Raw genomic sequence first — 20,298 nt, 5'->3', positions numbered from 1 at the left:
TAAACTAATAACAATACATTGCATGGGGATTACTTGCATAACTGTGATGTGCCAAGAAACAGCACAATTTATCATTGTGTTTGAACTAGGACTGCCTATATTGCCTTATAGATATCAACTGGGTTCTCCCTGTCATCATCCAACAGTTATTTTTCCACTGCAGGTTTTGAATCAGATTAACTGCTATGGAGAATTAGTTCTTACTTCAACACAAATCTTCAAATCAGGAAATCACTTTAGGAAAATCATTTGTTTTTCCTAACGCAACATAAAAGGGATGGGTGAGAACCTAACCAACCTTGGCTCTGCGAGATGCACTCAAAGATATGCAGGAATAACACTGGGAGGGGAATGAGGGGACCTGGTTGTTGAGTCATCAAGTCCCACATTGGCTAAGGCTGAAGGGGAAGCCACTATGGATACCAATCTTTGGAGAACTGATAAATGGTCTTCTGGACCCCCTATCTAATATGAACAATTAGATGACTGTTATGAAATAAGAAATGCATGAGTAAACTGTGCTTAGTGACTGTACAAGAAGAATGGTTAGTAGCTTGATTTAAGAGAACAATGAGGCATTATGCTTGTGTGTGGACTATTGAATATATTTTCCAAATGTTGATGACTTCTATTTCTCCACATTTGACCCAGTAAGGGGTTATTTTCAGGCTCCAATTAGGATGGAGAATTGACCAACAATGGCTTTATTACTTCTGTGAAAATTTTTGAGACTCCGTTGACTCACAAATGCCCCAGGTGCATTCCCATTGCCTTGATGGAATTCCATTTTAAAGTCATTGGTCATGTATCTAGATGATGCAGTGACTGAATTATAATCTCAGAGCTCCAGTCCTTTTCAGGCCTTACCAGGTATTACTATCATAACATAAAGAACTTTTCTCAAATATCTGCTCTCCATGCTATTTCTTTGCGAACAGCTAAAAAATTAGGCCTTCCATAAATCTAGGTCAGTCTTGGGGAACTCTTAAGCATTAAGCTACTGAGCTGACAAAGACAAAAAATGGATAAAAGCTCCAAGTCTTTCTTATGTGGGCTATCTTGGTTTCATATTATACTGTATATAGTTGCAAGGTTGTATATAGTTGCAAGGTTACTAGTGTTAGGGTCAGAAATTTGAGTCAAAGCCTCCAGCCCACTAAACCTAGAGTTACTTTAAGTAGGATATAATAGACATTGTGTAAGCAGTAGCCCATACATTTGCAGAGTACTTGGCTTGCAGTCAAGTAAACATCTATACAGACAATTATCCCTTGCTTGATTTAAGGTTAGATAATTCAGATGCTTTGGAGCAGCGATGGCTTCCAAAGTTTTACTACATGATCTATTAAAAACCTAGTTACAGTAATTCTTTCCTAAAGAAATAACCTAGCTGAAGGGAAAACATGAGCTGGAGTGTATGAAAATGGTTCTAGTGAGGGTGACACTGCAAGTGGCCCACTCCTACTGTCTAGTAAGGGGCTCAAGCCCTGCATTTATTGGGGTTGATGTCGATATTAGCCCAAATGGGTTACCAAACATTTTCAAGACCCATATATTCAGCAAGTGGTCACTTTTTGCTCATGGAGCACTACTCCAATGCACAGTTGAATTTGATCGTTAGAATTTTTAGACAATTATAAGTGAGATAGGAACCAATATATTCTTGCATTGTCTTTATTGTATTTGCGTATGATGTTAATTGTTGTAATAACAATGCATTATGGGTCCATGCAACTGTATGTTATGCTGTTAGAATGAAGATGTGCTAGGTTTTACCTAGTAGATATGGCTGTGTAAAAAAGTATAATTCGGTTTTTAAGAGATTTGACCCTACTTTCCCATTATCGCATAGTAGGTTAATTGATAGCTTAAGATGTTACTAGTAGTTCATTTTGCAAACTATTGGTGTTTAAATAATACATACTGTAGGTGCAGAAAATAATGAAAACAACCAAAACGTGTATTTTGGTTTTTGGTACATTTTGTTATACTGAATCATTGCCTGGCTTAATATGTTTGTCAGTAATTACAGGGTTGGCAATGCAAAATGCTTTTGTTTTTATGGAAAGCTACCCAAACTTCACAAACATCTCATCAAGCTTCAGACACATAGCTGTAACATGACATGGCAACAATGTTCACACTGTCGTAGCAACATATTTGGGATTTTATGTTCATATAGCCATAATGTGAAGCAATACCTAGGCAATTTGCCATCAAACTGTGTAGTGCTGCGCAACATACTGACTCTACTTTTTGCAAGACAAACACTTAAGATAAATAAATACATAAAAAAAATAAATACGGCCACATCTAAAAAAGATGTAAAGTTTTACACTGATAACCTGTTACTGAAAAAGCAAATTATTTGGCTGTCCGTGGCTTGAAGGAAAAATTTACTCTCACACTCTAGCCCTGCTGAATAGGGAGATTGAAGCCAGGTCAAATACGGGGACTTGGTTAAATAAAAAAATAAAAAATAAATTTAAATATTTATTAATGATGGCAGAGCTGCATTACTTTTTTTTTTCAAAAATATTTTTACGCAGAGCTGCATTACTTGTGCCTTTATATCTGCTTTAAGTTTTGGGTGAACATAATATTGTTAAGCCGAACATTATTTATTATATTCTCCTCATTATACTTAATACAAGAGTTTTTTTGTGCAGCAACATGATGTTACATTATAAAAATTGCAATACCCAGCATTTTATGTGCAATTAAAATGATAGTAATGAATTACAGGAGACAATACTTCTGTTTTTGTTAAGATCTGAAGCATGTTATTCTTGCTATTAAGTAACCTTTACATCACATACTAAATTTCATAATTATTCACATTTCATTTTTTATTGGAAACATATTCTCATACAGAGATGTACTGCCATTTTAATCTGTGTGAATTGTATTTAGAATAACAGTTATAGTAACAGACATGCAGCAAGTTATTGTATGTGGCTACAGCAGCCCAGAGTATTAACATAGTTCTTTTTAATAAGAATAGATAAAATGTTCCTTAGGAATATGCAATTTACCAGCATGCAAATAACTTTTAGTATTCCATCTACAGCACGATTTTCTTGAATCTTTCACAGTCATTACTATTTGGACTAAGTGTGAGGGCGGTATACTGGGAAGATGTCTGTGGTTACATGCCAGGTGCACATTTTATAGAGCATACATAATTTGTGTACTTGGTAAGAAACCCCAACCCACTTTACAATGCAAGACACGCAGCCACTTTTCCACCGCCCCTAAACTGATGAAATCCAGAAGTTGTTGTAGTTTTTATGAAGGAAGAATTCCTGGCTATGCACTCTTTTATCCAGTCTCTGCTGTAAGAGCCATGTAAAACAGCCAATGGTTGATCTTCACAACACTGGAAAGTGAACAGATAAGAAAGCTTTATATTGCCACATGTTTTTTTGTCATTAAACTATAGTCAGTTATATAAACAAATAACTATATATATATATATATATATATATATATATATATATATATACACAGTATCTCACAAAAGTGAGTACACCCCTCACATTTTTGTAAATATTTTATTACATCTTTTCATGTGACAACACTGAAGAAATGACACTTTGCTATGTAAAGTAGTGAGTGTACAGCTTGTATAACAGTGTAAATTTGCTGTCCCCTCAAAATAACTCAACACACAGCCATTAATGTCTAAACCGCTTGCAACAAAAGTGAGTACACCCCTAAGTGCAAATGTCCAAATTGGGCCCAAAGTGTCCATATTTTGTGTGGCCACCATTATTTTCCAGCACTGCCTTAACCCTCTTGGGCATGGAGTTCACCAGAGCTTCACAGGTTGCCACTGGAGTCGTCCTCCACTCCTCCATGACGACATCACGGAGTTGGTGGTTGTTAGAGACCTTGCGCTCCTCCACGTTCCGTTTGAGGATGCCCTACAGATGCTCAATAGGGTTTAGGTCTGGAGACATGCTTAGCTAGTCCATCGCCTTTACTGTCAGCTTTTTTAACAAGGCAGCGGTCATCTTGGAGGTGTATTTTGGATCGTTATCATGTTGGAATACTGCCCTGCGGCCCAGTCTCCAAAGGGAGTGGATCATACTCTGCTTCAGTATGTCACAGTACATGTTGGCATTCTTGGTTCCCTCAATGAACTGTAGCTTCCTAGTGCTGGCAGCACTCATGAAGTCCCAGACCATAGCAGTCCCACCACAATGCTTGACTGTAGGCAAGACACACTTGTCTTTGTACTCCTCACCTGGTTGCCACCACAGACGCTTAACACCATCTGAACCAAATAAGTTTATCGTAGGCTAATCAGACCACAGGACATGGTTCCAGCAATCCATGTCCTTAGTCTGCTTGTTTTTAGAAAACTGTTTGTGGGCTTTCTTGTGCATCATCTTTAGAAGAGGCTTCCTTCTGGGATGACAGCCATGCACACCAATTTGATGCAGTGTGCAATGTATGGTCTGAGCACTGACAGGCTGACCCCCCACCCCTTCAACCTCTGCAGCAATGCAGCAACCTCTGCACTTATCCGTCTATTTCCCAAAGACAACTTCTGGCTATGACGCCGAGCATGTGCACTCAATTTCTTTGGTCGACCATGGCGAGGCCTGTTCTGAGTGGAACCTGTCCTGTTAAACCGCTGTATGGTCTTGGCCAACGTGCTGCAGCTTAGTTTCAGGATCTTGGAAATCTTCTTATAGCCTAGGCCATCCTTATATAGAGCAACAATTTTTTTCTTCAGATCCTTAGAGATTTCTTTGCCATGCGGTGCCATGTTGAACTTCCAGTGACCAGTATGAGAGAGTGAGAGCGATAACAACAAATTTAACACACCTACTCTCCATTCACACCTGAGACCTTGTAACATTAATGAGTCACATGATACCAGGGAGGGAAAATGGTTAGCTGGGCCCAATTTGGACAATTTCACTCAGGGGCATACTCACTTTTGTTGCCAGCGATTAAGACATTAATGGCTGTGTGTTGAGTTATTTTGAGGGGACAGCAAATTTACACTGTTATACAAGCTGTACACTCGCTACTTTACATTGTAGCAAAGTGTCATTTCTTCAGTGTTGTCACCTGAAAAGATATAATAAAATATTTACAGAAATGTGAGGGGTGTACTCACTTTTGGGAGATACTGTATGTATATATATATATATATATATATATATATATCTACTCATCGGCCACTTTATTAGGTACACCTTGCTGGTACCGGGTTGGACCCCCTATTGCCTTTTGAATTGCCTTACTTCTTGTAGCATAGATTCCACAAGGTGTTAGAAACATTTCTTAGCGATTTTGGATCATATTGATATGATAGCATCACGCAGTTGCTGCAGATTTGTCGGCTGCACATCCCAGATGCAAATCTCCAGTTCCATCACATCCCAAAGGTGCTCTATAGGATTGAGATCTGGTGACTGTGAAGTCCATTGGAGTACAGTGAACTCATTGTCATGTTCAAGAAACCAGTTAGAGATGATGTGAGCTTTGTGACATGGTGCATTATCCTGCTGGAAGTGGCCATCAGAAGATGGGTACACTGTAGTCATAAAGGGAAGGACATGGTCAGCAACAATACTCAGGTAGGCCGTGGCAATTAAACATGCTCACTGGTACTTAGAGGCCCAAAGTGTGCCAAGAAAATATCCCCCACACCATTACACAACCACCACCAGCCTAAACTGTTGATACAAGGCAAGATGGATCCATCCTTTCATGTTGTTTATGCCAAATTCTGACCCTACTATCTGAATGTTGGAGCTGAAATCGAGACTCATCAGACCAGGCAACATTTTTCCAATCTTCTATTTTCCAATTTTGGTGAGCCTGTGTCAATCGTAGCCTCAGTTTCCTCTCCTTCGCTAACAGCAGTGGCACCCGGTGTGGTCTTTTGCTGCTGTAGTCCATCTGATTCAAGGTTCAATGTGTTGTATGTTAAGAGATGGCATTCTGCATACCTTGGTTGTAACGAGTGGTTATTTGAGTTACTGATGCCTTTCTATCATCTTGAACCAGTCCGCCCATTCTCCTCTGACCTCTGACATCAACAAGGGATGTTTGTCCACACAACTGCCACTCACTGGATATTTTTTTCTTTTTGAGACCACTCTCTTTAAACCCTAGAGCTGACTGTGTGTAAAAATCCCAGCAGATCAGCAGTTTTTGAAATACTCAAACTAGAGTGTCTGGCGCCAACAAACATTCCACGTTCAAAGTCATTTTAATCCCCTTTCTTCCCCATTCTGATGCTCGGTTTGAACTTCATCAAGTCATCTTTACCACGTCTAGATGCCTAAATGCATTGAGTTTATTAGCAATTTGTGTTACCAAGCAATTGAACAGGTATATACTGTATATGATATACTGCATATAGGGCTGGTAGGCTAATTGGCTCCCATCTAAACTGGCCCTAATATGTGTATGTATGTATGTATGTATGTGAGTTAGGGACCTTAGATTGTAAGCTACTTGAGGGCTTGGGCTAATGTGAGTGCCCAACAGTGGTGCAGTGGTTAGCACTTTTGCCTAGCAGCAAAAGGGTCACTGGCTCAAATCCCAACCATGACACTACCTGCCTGGAGTTTGCATGTTCTCCCTGTGCCTGCATGGGTTTCCTCCATTTGCCTCCCACACTTCAAAGACATGCTGATAGGTTAATTGGCTCCTGTCTAAATTGGCCCTAGTATGTGTATGCATGAATGCGAGTTAGGGACCTTAGATTGTAAGCTCCTTGAGGGCAGGGACTGATGTGAATGTGCAATGTATATGTAAAGCGCTGCGTAAATTGATGGCGCTATATAAGTACCTGAAATAAATAAAAATAATAAATAAATCCCTGTGTAATCTGCACTATATACCTATAATTAATAAATATTATTTAATTTACAACCTGGATTAGATAAGGAGAAGGGAGGCGGCTATTACATAGAATTTGCAGAAAGAAAAAGGCACCCTTATCCCAATAGAATTTGAAAACAATCTTTCATATAGATTGACCACAAAGCAGTGAGGCAGAGGAACCCGCCAGTAGGGGGTGAGGGACGCTAACTCACCCAACCAAAACCGCGGGGGCAGAGAGCCAACACTGCATGAGTGTCAAACAATGAAAGGAAAAAATTGGGCCATGGGGGATTTTTATGGTGCCGTAAGTATAATATACACATAATTCATAGAAAAGATGATATAAAATTGAACAGCTTTAATTATACAAACAAACAGACTATTAAAATCTTGTCAAAGATGACGAAAAATTACATAACATTTTCACAGACAAAACAATGATAATATTGCTTAACCCCTTCCATACCGCGCCATTGTCAAATGACGTCGGCAGGAATCCTTTCTCGATCCGGGCGGCCGTCATATGACGTCCGCCCGGTCTCGCCGCTACTGCACGCCCCCGGGGGTGCGCAGCGCGGCGATCGGGGTGAGGCTCGTCCCTCGGACTGAGCCCAACCCCGATCAAGGTAAACAGCCAATGAAATTGGCTGTTTACCACGTGATCGGCTGTGTCAATCACAGCCGATCACATGAGCGGCTCCAGCGCGAGCCGCTCGTTCCTTCCTCAATGCGCGCCCCCCGGGGTGTCCAATCACAGCCGGTCACAAATGTCAACAGAGAACACGGTAACTAGCTGTCACCTTGTTCTCCTCCTCACACACTGATCCTGTGTGAGGAGGAGATTGTGGTAACAGCTAGTTACCAAGTACAGTGCACCCCAACCTTACTGATTGCCCCCCCCAATAAAAAGCACCTGTCACTAGCCCATCAAAGTACCCGAGTACCTGTCACCAGCCCATCAGGTACTCTGATGACAGGTACTCGGGTACTCTGATGGGCTGATGACAGGTACTCTGATGGGCTGGTGACAGGTACTCGGGTACTCTGATGACGGGTACTCGGGTACTCTGATGACAGGTACTCGGGTACTCTGATGGGCTGATGACAGGTACTCTGATGGGCTGGTGACAGGTACTCTGGTACTCTGATGACGGGTACTCGGGTACTCTGATGACAGGTACTCGGGTACTCTGATGACAGGTACTCGGGTACTCTGATGACGGGTATTTGGGTACTCTGATGACGGGTACTCGGGTACTCTGATGATAGGTACTTGGGTACTCTGATGATAGGTACTCGGGTACTCTGATGACAGGTACTCGGGTACTCGGGTACTCTGATGAAGGTTCTCGGGTACTCTGATGACGGGTACTCGGGTACTCTGATGACGGGTACTCGGGTACTCTGATGACAGGTACTCGGGTACTCTGATGACAGGTACTCGGGTACTCTGATGACAGGTACTCTGGTACTTTGAGTACCCGTCACCGGAGTACCCGAGCACCCATCAGCAGAGTACCCGAGTACCTGTCACCCACCCATCAGAGTACCCGAGTACCTGTCACCTACCCATCAGAGTACCCGAGTACCTTCCACCTGCTCATCAGAGTACCTGACACCTGAAGTACCCGAGTACTTGCCACCTGCTCATCAGTACCCATCACTACTCATCAGTACTCATCAGTACCCATCAGTACCTATCACCTATCAGTATCAGTACTGATCATCCGTACCCATCAGTACAGTATCAGTATCACCTATCCGTATCAGTACTACTCATCAGTACCTATCACCTGCCTGTCACCTGCCCATAAGAGTACCCGAGTACCTGTCACCTGCCTATCGGAGTACTCGAGTACCTGCCACTTGCTCATCAGTACCAGAGTACCCGTCACCTGCCCAGCAAAGTACTCGAGTACCTGTCACCCTTCATACAGCCACCATGTCTAAGTCCAAAAAGGTTTATATACATCCTCCGTTTAAACCTAAATACCGGTGTTATGGCAGCAGATAGCTGCCATAACCCTGGTATTTTTTTAAACGGTGGACGGTTGGCTTTCCGATAAGGGTGGTCCCAGCGGCGGATTCGCCGCGGGATCACCCTTCTGGGGTGGCGGAAGAGGTGCCCCCCCTCCCGCCGCATTCTGGTCCTTTTCCCCGCTTACCGGACCCGCCGGCAGCGGGGAAAACGATCCGGTCCCGGATCCTCACAGACAGGATGTCGAGTGAGGGCAAGCTTGCCCTCACTCGACTCTATGGTCTTGGAGGACCGGAGCTACGGCAAACGTCGTTGCCTAGCAACCAGTTTAAAGGTCCCTTTTTTTTTTTTCATTTTATTTAATTTTTTTTCTATCTTTTAGTGTACTTGTGAGATCTGAGGACTTTTTGACCCCAGATTTCACAAAAAAAAAAAGGTCCTGTCGTGCGTTTTTCTATTACAAGTAATGTTTACATTTCTTGTAATAGAAATAAAAATGATCAATTTTTTAAAAAAAAAAAAACAGTGTAAAAATAAAAAATAATAAATAAAATAAATAGTAAAAAAAAAAAAATTAAAGTGCCCTGTCCCCGTGAGCTCGCGCGCAGAAGCGAACGCATACAGAAACCCCGCCCACATATGTAAACAGTGTTCAAACTACACATGTGAGGTATCGTCGCGATCGTTAGAGCAAGAGCAATAATTTGAGCCCTAGACCTCCTCTGTAACTCTAAGATGGCAACCTGTAGAAATTTTTAAAGTGTGGCCTATGGGGATTTTTAAGTACCAAAGTTTGTCACCATTCTGTGAGCGTGCGCAATTTTGAAGCATGACATGTTTGGTATCTATTTACTCGGCGTAACATTATCTTTCACATTATGGAAAACAATTGGGCTAACTTTACTGGTTTCTTATTTTTTAATTCAAAAAAGTGAATTTTTCCCCAAAAAATTGCGTTTGGAAGACCGCTGCGCAAATACGGTGTGATAAAAAATATTGCAATAATCTCCATTTTATTCTCTAGGGTCTCTGCTAAAAAAATATATAATGTTTTGGGGTTCTAAGTAGTTTTCTAGCAAAAACAACTGATTTTAGCTTGTAAACACCAAATGTCAAAAATAGGCCTAGGCAAGTGGCTAGGATGCATGATGATGCTCCTTGGATGTTGGGCCCCTCTATATGGCTAGGCTGTGAAAAAGTCTCACACATGTGGTATTGCCATACTCAGGAGGAGTGGCAGAATGTATTTTGGGGTGTCATTTTTGCTATGTACATGCTATGTGTTAGGAATATCCTATAAATTGACAACTTTGTGTAAAAAAAAAAAAAGTTTTTATTTTTTTCCCACATTTTCCAAAAACTTGTGGAAAAAAATGACATGTTCAAAGGACCCATAATGCCTCATAGAATATACGTTGGAGTGTTTGCTTTCCAAAATGGGGTCATTTTGTGGACTTTTCCATTGTATTGGTGCTCTAGGGCCTTGAAAAGTGTGATAGGTAGTAAGAAAGTTTTATGTGTATTTATGCTCCTAAAACGCCTTATGGTGCTACTTGGACATGGAGTCTCTTTTTGTGGCCAGGCTGTGTAAAAGTCTCACACATGTGGTATCACCATACCCAGAAGGAGTAGCAGAATGAATTTCGGGGTGTCATTTTTGCTGTGTACATGCTATGTGTTAGAAATAGCTTATAAATTGACAACGTTTTGGGAAAAAAAAGAAAAAAAAATGTTTTTCTTAATTTTCCCAAGAATTGTGGGAAAAAATTATAACTTCAAAAAACTCACCATGCCTCTTACTAAATACCTTGGATTGTCTACTTTGCAAAAAGGGGTCATTTGGGGGGTATTTGTACTGTCCTGACATTTCAGGGCCTCAAGAAAGGAGATAGGCCATCAGTACATCTGGTGTGATCAATTTTCAGTAATTGGTACCATAGCTTCTAGACTCAATAACTTTCACACAGACTAAATAATATACACTAATTTGGGTTAATTTTACCAGAGATATGTAGCAGTATAAATTTTGGCCCAAATGTATGAAGAAAAATTAATTTTTTGCAAAATTTTATAATAGAAACTAAAAAAAGTGTTTTTTTTGCAAAATTTTTGCTCTTTTTTTGCTTATATCACGAAAAAAAAAAAACCCAGTTGTGATCAAATACCACCAAAAGAAAGCTCTATTTGTGTGAAAAAAATGATAAAAATTTTGTTTGGTTACAGTGTAGCATGACTGAGCAATTGTCATTCAAAGTGTGAGAGTGCTGAAAGCTGAAAATTGGTCTGGGCAGGAAGGGGGTCTAACTGCTCTGTATGGAAGCGGTTAATAACCTGGATTACTTAGGATGTGAAATGTATCTATCCTGTTCCATAAATTGTTAGATAGTATTTTGAATGGTAGACATTGCTTTTTTTTTTTTTTTTTGTTTCTATGCCTCGAATTTCAAATTATAATTTGAGATGAAGTAATGCAGAGTAATATAATACAATAATGCAAAGAACCCTTGATAACATCAAGCACTAGGGGGTAAGCTGTTTATTGCTGCTTGTGATTTGTAACCATTGAATACTCTGCTCACCTCACGTATTGAAGAAACGCTATTTGGTGTACTGACTAATGTTCTGAGTTTCCATTCTCACTTCATTTCTGGGCATTTTTAACTTGTAGCTTGGGCCAAATCCTCTGCAAAACTCTTTTCTCAGCATGTTCATCAACCTTTCAGCATTTCAGATCAGCCAAAGACAAAATAATAATAATAAACCCTGGGAATGTAGATTGGACCCTTATATGGAAGTAATGTGAGCAGTGAAGTCAATATTTTTTACAATAATCTTTCCTTATGTATTGGAGCTAGTTTGTGAGGTTTGATCATTTGATCTTTTAACTTTTTAGAACGTTTAAAAAAAAAAAATGTATATTGATGTGCTTCATGTACAGTTATAGAGTAAATCTACTCAAAAATGTAGAGATGAACTCACTGATGTGATCAAATGCAGGTCTAACTGCAGAAAAATTCTAGGGTAATTATAGCTCCAACTACATAATACAAAATTGCCTCAGGTAATATAAGCTTATGTTTTCAGGCATGCAAGATAGTGTCACTGTGGCTAACAATCTTAAGAATGCATGCCCCAATATCCTAATACCACTTCATAAATCAGACAGTGCTGATTTAATCATACTAAGGCCTGGTTCACACCTGCTGTTGCATTGCTGTTCAGCGACTGCTGTGCAGTGCGATCTGACTGAGATCAGTGCGGTGATGAAACTCTGAGTTAAGGCTCTGTAGGGTTTTCAAGGCTGAATATAAGGCAGCCTCTGTATGGCCTAACCTCATTCTGCACCAAAGGGAAAAAATATAGCTCATCACACACGTTGCGGTCTGAAGCAATCTTTTTTAAGCACACAACTATGAAGTACAAGGACCTGTCGGATTGGATATAGATTGAATGTATATGGAAATGGAAAAAACCTACTATCCCTACTGTCCAAATGTGGTTAGAACGAGTTGCACATGCAGCTTGGATGGAGGATCTCTCTCTGTAACTATAAAAGACCAAAATCATACATATCTTAAAAGATGGGCTGGTTGACTTTCCTTTACATGTTCATCGGAATATATCGAAACTATGTCATCTATTACAAATACTTTGACTTAAGAAGTCCACGGAGGTCTCCGGATGATACCTTCCCTTTTCTTCCCTTCCTTATCCTTTCCCTACCCTCTCTTTCCCAAATATTTTTTATTTTTTTATTTTTTATTTTTTTCTCTCGTTATGATCATATACAGGTCCCTCTCAATAAATTAGCATATTGTGATAAAGTTCATTATTTTCTGTAATGTACTGATAAACATTAGACTTTCATATATTTTAGATTCATTACACACAACTGAAGTAGTGCAAGCCTTTTATTGTTTTAATATTGATGATTTTGGCATACAGCTCATGAAAACCCCAAATTCCTATCTCAAAAAATTAGCATATCATGAAAAGGTTCTCTAAACGAGCTATTAACCTAATCATTTGAATCAACTAATTAACTATAAACACCTGCAAAAGATTCCTGAGGCTTTTAAAAACTCCCAGCCTGGTTCATTACTCAAAACCGCAATCATGGGTAAGACTGCCGACCTGACTGCTGTCCAGAAGGCCATCATTGACACCCTCCTAATCCTCTTGTATTTTATTGTATTGTAACTGTATTGTCTCCCTCTAAAATTGTAAAGTGCTGCGTAAACTGCTGGCGCTATTGAAATCCTGAATAATAATAATAATAATATTTCCTTGTTTTTCTTGCTGGAAAATCCTTTTTTACTTTTTTCTTTTTAATAAAAAAATTATTGAATAAAATAAAAAAGATCGAATGTATAGCTTAGGTATGCCCTCATATTACATAGTTTGGTAAATCTAAAGAAAATTGTACAAAGATTGCACAGTCAAGTTATAAAATGTATGTTGGGCCTAAAGTGAAATTAAATCCATTGATTTAATGATTTCCCAAAACAGTTACATTCAAGGTATGCCTTAAACGATAACTGTCACAGCAGCTTTACACTCTCAACCGAGCTATCAAACCATCAAATGTCTGATGTCATAATTGATCACATGTGCAGAAATTGTTGATCAAAAAGATACTAAGATGGCAGTGTCCTTGTCTGTAAAAGATAGGAGCGTTTAGTTCCACTTTAAGACTAAATGACAGGAGAAAAATAGCTAAACATAGATGGCAAGGCATCAAGTTATATTGAAGCCTTGTTTTTTCTAAAATAACAAGCCTGCTAAATTTACCTGCTCTCTGCAATGGTTTTGCCTGGTTCCTCCTCTTCTCGGGTCCCATGCTGGCGCTCCTGGCTCCTCCCTCCTGCCGGGTGCCCCTACAGCAAGCAGCTTGCTCAGGGGGCACCCAAGCAGGGACGCTACCGACCCACAGCTCTGTTTGTCCATTCACATACATAGCAGTAGCTCAGCCCCCCCCCCCCTCCATCTCCTGATTTTCTCACTGGATGTAATTGACAGCAGCGGGAGACAATGGCCGCAGCTGACAAAAGCCAATCAGGGGTGTGAGTCCCCAGACAGGCAATGCTCAAGTAAATATTAGGAGGGCTGGGGGGAGCTACTGGACACATAAGGTAAGATTTCATGCATAGAATGCATGAAGGTAAAAAACCTTGTGCCTTTACAACCACTTTCAGTATAAAAATGTTTAACTAAAGATCATTAGTATGTTTCCAAAATGTACCAATATATTCAAGTATAGTTCCCTCTGTAAGGGTTGTCTGCCTGTTTTTATTATAAATATGATTTGTAGGTGTCAGTATAAATAGGAGAAAGAAGCTAACATGGTTGTGTTATATCAGAGGTATAGAGTTATGAGTAAAAAAAAAAAAATGTATCGCAGAAGTTAAAATCCTTGGCAAATCCCCAGGGGACTCAGTGCACACTGCACATTGCAGCGTGCCCTATTGTATTATCAGGTTTATTTATGCAGCTGGATACCCCTTGTCACTCACAAAAAAAACAAAATGTCAGTTGTAAAAAAAAAAAAAAAAATATTTTAGAGTCTGCTACCATTGAAGGAGTGCATTTGGTAGAATTTGTGAAGTTTTAGCAAGCTACAGTTTTCAAATACATGCAATTTGAAACATACAGCATTTGAATAAACATCTCTATGAATGTTGTTTCTGTTTTTGTCAAAGATTTATGTTGTTCTATGTTACAGTGGGTAACTAGTGGGCCATGGTTTATGGCACAAGAATTATCCCTCCTACTGGACTTTCCACATTCGGCATTGGTATCATGAGCACATCAAAAGCCACATCTTGATATGTAAAAGAGAAATGGACAGAGGGCTCTGATGAAGGGGGAACACCCCGAAACGCGTAAGCGTTTTTTTGGAGGTCTACATCCTTCCACGGCCTGCGGCAGCTGAGGATGCCCAGTGGAAACCCCTGGTGGTCCCTCATTGCTTATTGCCCGTGTTTCATAATTGTTTTGTGAGTATAATGTGTATACATGTCTATTACAATAAATTGTTTTAAAGATAATGCGCTAGGCTGGTGCGCCCTCTGTCCATTTCTCTTTTCCAGTATCTTCTTTGGGTTTCCACGACCCGTTGAGAGTGGCAGCACAGCCTGAATTTACTACAATTTGACCTGAATCACATTTTCCGGATACCAGCCGCAAGGCCACCCCTTAAGCGCAGGAGTGATTTGCTCTTTGTACATCTTGATATGTACCTTTCAACTGCATCCGTGCCTAACACTTTTTTTTTTAGTTTTGGATAGAGTGGGGATGAATTAGAACTCTGATATTACTGCTGCTGATGGTTCTGTCTGGGAAACATGGTATGCCCAGGACAGGAAGTGAGTGGAAATCCCACTAATTAAGTTAGTAGGGGTCTGTTAGAAGTTTTGTCAGCTTTTTATTGTTGTCTTTTTCCCTGTTGCAGACTTTTCCTCACTTCTTGTCTTGTAAAACCTTGTCCCTAGAACTAAAGTGAGGGAAGGCTTCTCTAACGGATACCCACATAGCAGTAAAACCTGCAAGGGGTTCTAACCTTTCCCCAGATCTTCTAAAACAAAACAAAAAAAAGTCTGGATATAGACAAATACACCTTAAAGGGATTGTCAAGGCAGAAGGTTTTTTTTTTTTCTTTATCTTAATGCCTTCTATACATTAAGATAAAAAAACTTTCTGCAGCAGCCCCCTTCAGTCCCCCTAATACTTATCTGAGCATATCTATCCAGCGATGTTGCACGAGTGTCTCAGCTGCCCAGGCCCCCTCATTGGCTAAGACAGCAGCGTCGTGCGATTGGCTTTGGCTGCTGTCAGTTAAAGTCAGTCAGATAATCAGGAGAGAGAGGGGGTGGGGCCGGTCCGCGGCTTTGTGTCTGAATGGACACAGGGAGCTTTGACTTGGCTCAGGTGCCCCCACAGCAAGCTGCTTGCTGTGGGGGCACTCAACAGGAGGCACAGATGAGGGAACCAAGAAAAGGAGGATCTGGGCCACTCCGTGCAAAACCAACTGCACAGAAGAGGTAAGTATAACATGTTTGTTATTTAAAAAAACAAGACTTTATAATCACTTTTAAAGTGGTTGTAAACCTGAAAAACACAAATTAATCTAAACATGCAGTTGAATATACATTACCTATTAGAGCTTAGTTTGCTATCTTGAAGCAATCCCCTTCTCCAGAAATCCTCTCTGCTCTCCAGGACAGCAAAAACCTGACACAAGCAGACAATTTGTGTCGTCACTCCCCCTCTCCTGACAAGCTGTGCTGAAGACAAGACCAGCATGAATCTCCATGCAATACACTGCAAAAAGGGGGGGGGGGGTTCCTCTTCCTGCAGCTCTCTGCCTTCACAAGGTTGAGCTCCTGATAGGCTTCCTGAAAGAAGCTCCAGTGATTTATGACATAGATCGGCATCACTTCATTAACCATGTGGTTATCATCTAAGTAAGTCTGCTGACAGCTGATTCTTGTCCCAGCACCTAGCTTGTGGTTGCTGTTTAGAACATTTACATGAGAATGTTTCCCAGTCCACATTGTCACTGCAGGCTGCAGGATTCCTAGGATATTTTCCTATTAGCGCCTTCCTACCAGCTTTATCCTGATTAGCACAGATCCTGTGCTGTACGCAGGGCAAGCAGAGCTGATATAGTCACTGACAGGGCCGGGACAAGGGGTGGGCGATAGGGGAGGTTGCCCTGGGTGTAATGATTTACTGAAGAGATGGGGGCGCCTGTCTTTCATTGCAAGGCTAACAAGAGTAGTGACAGAGGCATTGATTTTTACAAGTGAGTGGCTGCTTGTACATCATGGGGGGGGCGCACAGTTTGGCATCTTTTCCCTGGGCACTGGATTACACCACTTGTCACTGGCACCTGTGTATTCCCCTACATGTGCTTAGGAGACGTGCCCACAGGCATACAGATATCAAAGAGCTGCGCTGTGATGGTTCTTGTGCCAAGGCATCTCTGCCTACTATTCTCTGATCCTAAGCTACTCTCACAGTTTTAGGAGGGCTGAGGCAAGCTTACGGAGCATTTTTCTGAGGTACACTTACAGCTGTATGTACAGTATAAAATAAAGAAAAATGTGGCTCCAAAGGAATAAAATGAAATACCAATCAATACCAATAAATATATACCACTCTAAAGTGCAAATATTGTGATGATTCAATACATAGCAAAGTGTTGTAAAAAATTTTAGCCAGTAGGTGGAGTGTCACAAAGGACAAAAGTGCATGTGCTACAACACTGTGATAAGACTAATAACCAAGTGGTAAATAAATATATAAATAAATTAATTAATTATTTGCAAACTCCCTATAACATATTCTGTGCAAAGTAATACAGTAGAGAAAGTGCACGTGCTCAAATGATCGTGACAATCAAAATAATGGATAACCTAGTGGTATTATCAAGAGATCCAATATATATTTATATTATAATGATAAATTAATCCAAAAGTGAAATAATATGCAAAGTTTGTCTGCAATCTTCTGTGCAAATCAAGCAAACAAAAGTGCTGGTGCTCCAATCCCCATCTAAGTGACTCAAGGTGCTGGTTAAATGAATATATACTAGCCGCTCACCTCAAAGTCTGACTCACAAGTTATAATGTCCCAGACTCACTTTGTGCACTCTCAGGTGCTAATGGGGCATGGGCTGAACACCTCTCCTATTCCTTTCACAGAGCAGGGGATCTGCTGGGTAATACAGGATATGGCCAGATCAACTGTGTCCACTCATACAGCAATCAGCTATGCTGGGACATCAACTCCTCTGACTCCTCTCTCCCACGACAGGATGACACCATAGAAGGAAAGACACAGAATCTAGTGCTCTATTTGGGGGCACTATCCAGTGCAGGCGTACAAGCAGGGATGTATATGGATGTCGGCATGTGTACAGGCTCCTCCCCCGGTATGCGTTACGTTGATACTTTCGACTTCGTCAGCAGACCCCCTGCTTCATCAGTAAGGTCACGGTGTACTGACGTCACCCTATAGCGTCCAGGAACTGTGGATGCGCGGAGCCGTCCAGCCGGCGGTTTTAAAAGCAATCTTTTGTATTCCTGCATGTGAGTTTGAAACTTTTCTTAATAAATAGTTTATGCGGTTTTACACTATGGAGCCTCTCTTTCCTTTATGTTGGTGACATCCATTGGGGGTCTCTCAGGAGCAATTCCGTGTGGAGCCTGTGGCATTTTCACAACTATAGGAGTTCTACAAGGGCATATATTATCTAAGTCTGGTAAGAGGCGTTATATACGGTGGAGGATAGAGCACCAGTACCTCAGTTGATTTATGTGATTGCCTGTCTGTTCTCTGGTAAGGAGTACCCACAGGTGTTTTCCTCACCGGATCTTACTCCCTTTTTGATGTGTCTCTGTGCATACTCAATTTGTGTTCTGGTAAGCAGCGCAAATACTGGTGGAGGATTTCACTTATTCACCTCTTTATTTTGATTCATTACCCCCTTTTTTTAATTTTTCACTGAGTATCGGTTCACACTGGTGTTATTATTCAATAATTTTGAGTGTACCTATTATTGTTGGGTTTTACGCTATGGTGTTTTTTCTTTTTTGATTAATTCTATGATCCAACAACACACAATTATTGCGAGTCCAAACGGGATTTTCTACAATCAAGTTGTCAAGGTTTTGGTTTTGGATATCTCGCTTCATTTATTGAGTTTTGTGGTAAGCATGTGACCATTGGGAGTCTGCATTGAAAATCACTGATTCTATATATCAATTTATATTTATATTGGACTTTATATGGACTTTATTTTTGTTTATATCAATAACTAGCGCGACTTATTAAATACATTTTCACTGGGGTGTGGTCACACTTGAAGTTGCAGCTCTGTTCCTATTCCACTAGCGCGGTTATTACCTTTCATTTATTCATTTATTGCAAAAAGTAACTTTTTTTTTATATTTGTGTTTACAACCACTTTTAAACAAAATACATTTTTTTTTTTCTAAATGGCCATAGATAAACCCACCTAAAATGTTTAATTTGTTTAAAGCTATTTTAATCAATGATAAGAAACTACACTAACATTTTTAAAAGCTTTGTAAAGAATTCCGCGAAAGGGAAAGTTTAGTCTTGTTTTCCATATGCTAAATGCATTTGAATAAGTATTCAGCTACTTGATACAGCTATTCTGTCCAATAGCAGTCTTTTGTGGTTCCCCATAATATTTCCATGATCCAGAGTCTTAATAACATTTCTTGTGGCTCACTCTTTTTTCATAACTAGTTACACTCACAACACACAAGGAAAAAAGGCGAATTGATTAAAAGTTCCAACGTTACATTTTCAGTGGACCACATATAAACATTTCCATAGTGTAAACTGTCAGTAAATGACAGTTACAGGGATTTGCCAATATGCTGTTCAGTCATTGTATAGAATCAGTTTATTGTAAGGAAAACTGAATATGAGTTTTCAATGCATTGTTTCAGTTTCTCATTTATAAAAGCAAGACAGGACTTCATAGGTTTATATCGGACCAATGCATTCCTAGTGCATACCTTGCACATTTTATCAAGAAAAGATATACAGTATTTCACAAAAGTGAGTAAACCCCCCACATTTTTGTAAATATTTTATTATATCTTTTCATGTGACAACACTGAACAAATGATACTTTTCTACAATGTAAAGTAGTGAGTGTACAGCATGTATAACAGTGTAAATTTGCTGTCCCCTCAAAATAACTCAACACACAGCTATTTAATCAAGCCCAAAGTGTCAATATTTTTTGTGGCCACCATTATTTTCTAGCACTGCCTTAACCCTCATGGGCATGGAGTTCACCAGAGCTTCACAGGTTGCCACTGGAGTCCTCTTTCACTCCTCCATGATGACATCACAGCCCTGGTTTATGTTAGAGATCTTGCACTCCTCCACCTTCCGTTTGAGGATGCCCATAGATGCTCAATAGGGTTTAGGTCTGGAGACATGCTTGGCCAGTCCATCACCTTTACCCTCAGTTTCTTTAGCAAGGTAGTGGTCGTCTTGGAGGTGTGTTTGGCGTTGTTTTCACGTTGGAATCCTGCCCTGAGGCCCAGTCTCCGAAGGGAGGGGATCATTCTCTGCTTCAGTATGTCACAGTACATGTTGCCATTCATGGATCCCTCAATGAACTGTAGTTCCCCAGTGTCGGCAGCACTGATGCAAACCCAGAACAGGACACTCCCACCACCATGCTTGACTGTAGGCAAGACACACTTGTCTTTGTACTTCTCACCTGATTGCCACCACACACACTTGACACCATCTGAACCAAATAAGTTTATCTTGGTCTCATCTTGGTCTCATCAGACCACAGGACATGTTTCCAGTAATCCATGTCCTTAGTCTGCATGTCTTCAGCAAACTGTTTGCGGACTTTCTTGTGCATCATCTTTAGAAGAGGCTTCCTTCTGGGATGACAGCCATGC

The sequence above is a fragment of the Pelophylax lessonae genome, assembly GCF_965119305.1.
Source record: "Pelophylax lessonae genome assembly, chromosome: 1".
NCBI lineage: Eukaryota > Metazoa > Chordata > Amphibia > Anura > Ranidae > Pelophylax > Pelophylax lessonae.
The sequence above is the reverse complement of the archived record's forward strand: the minus strand, read 5'-3'. Positions refer to the sequence as shown.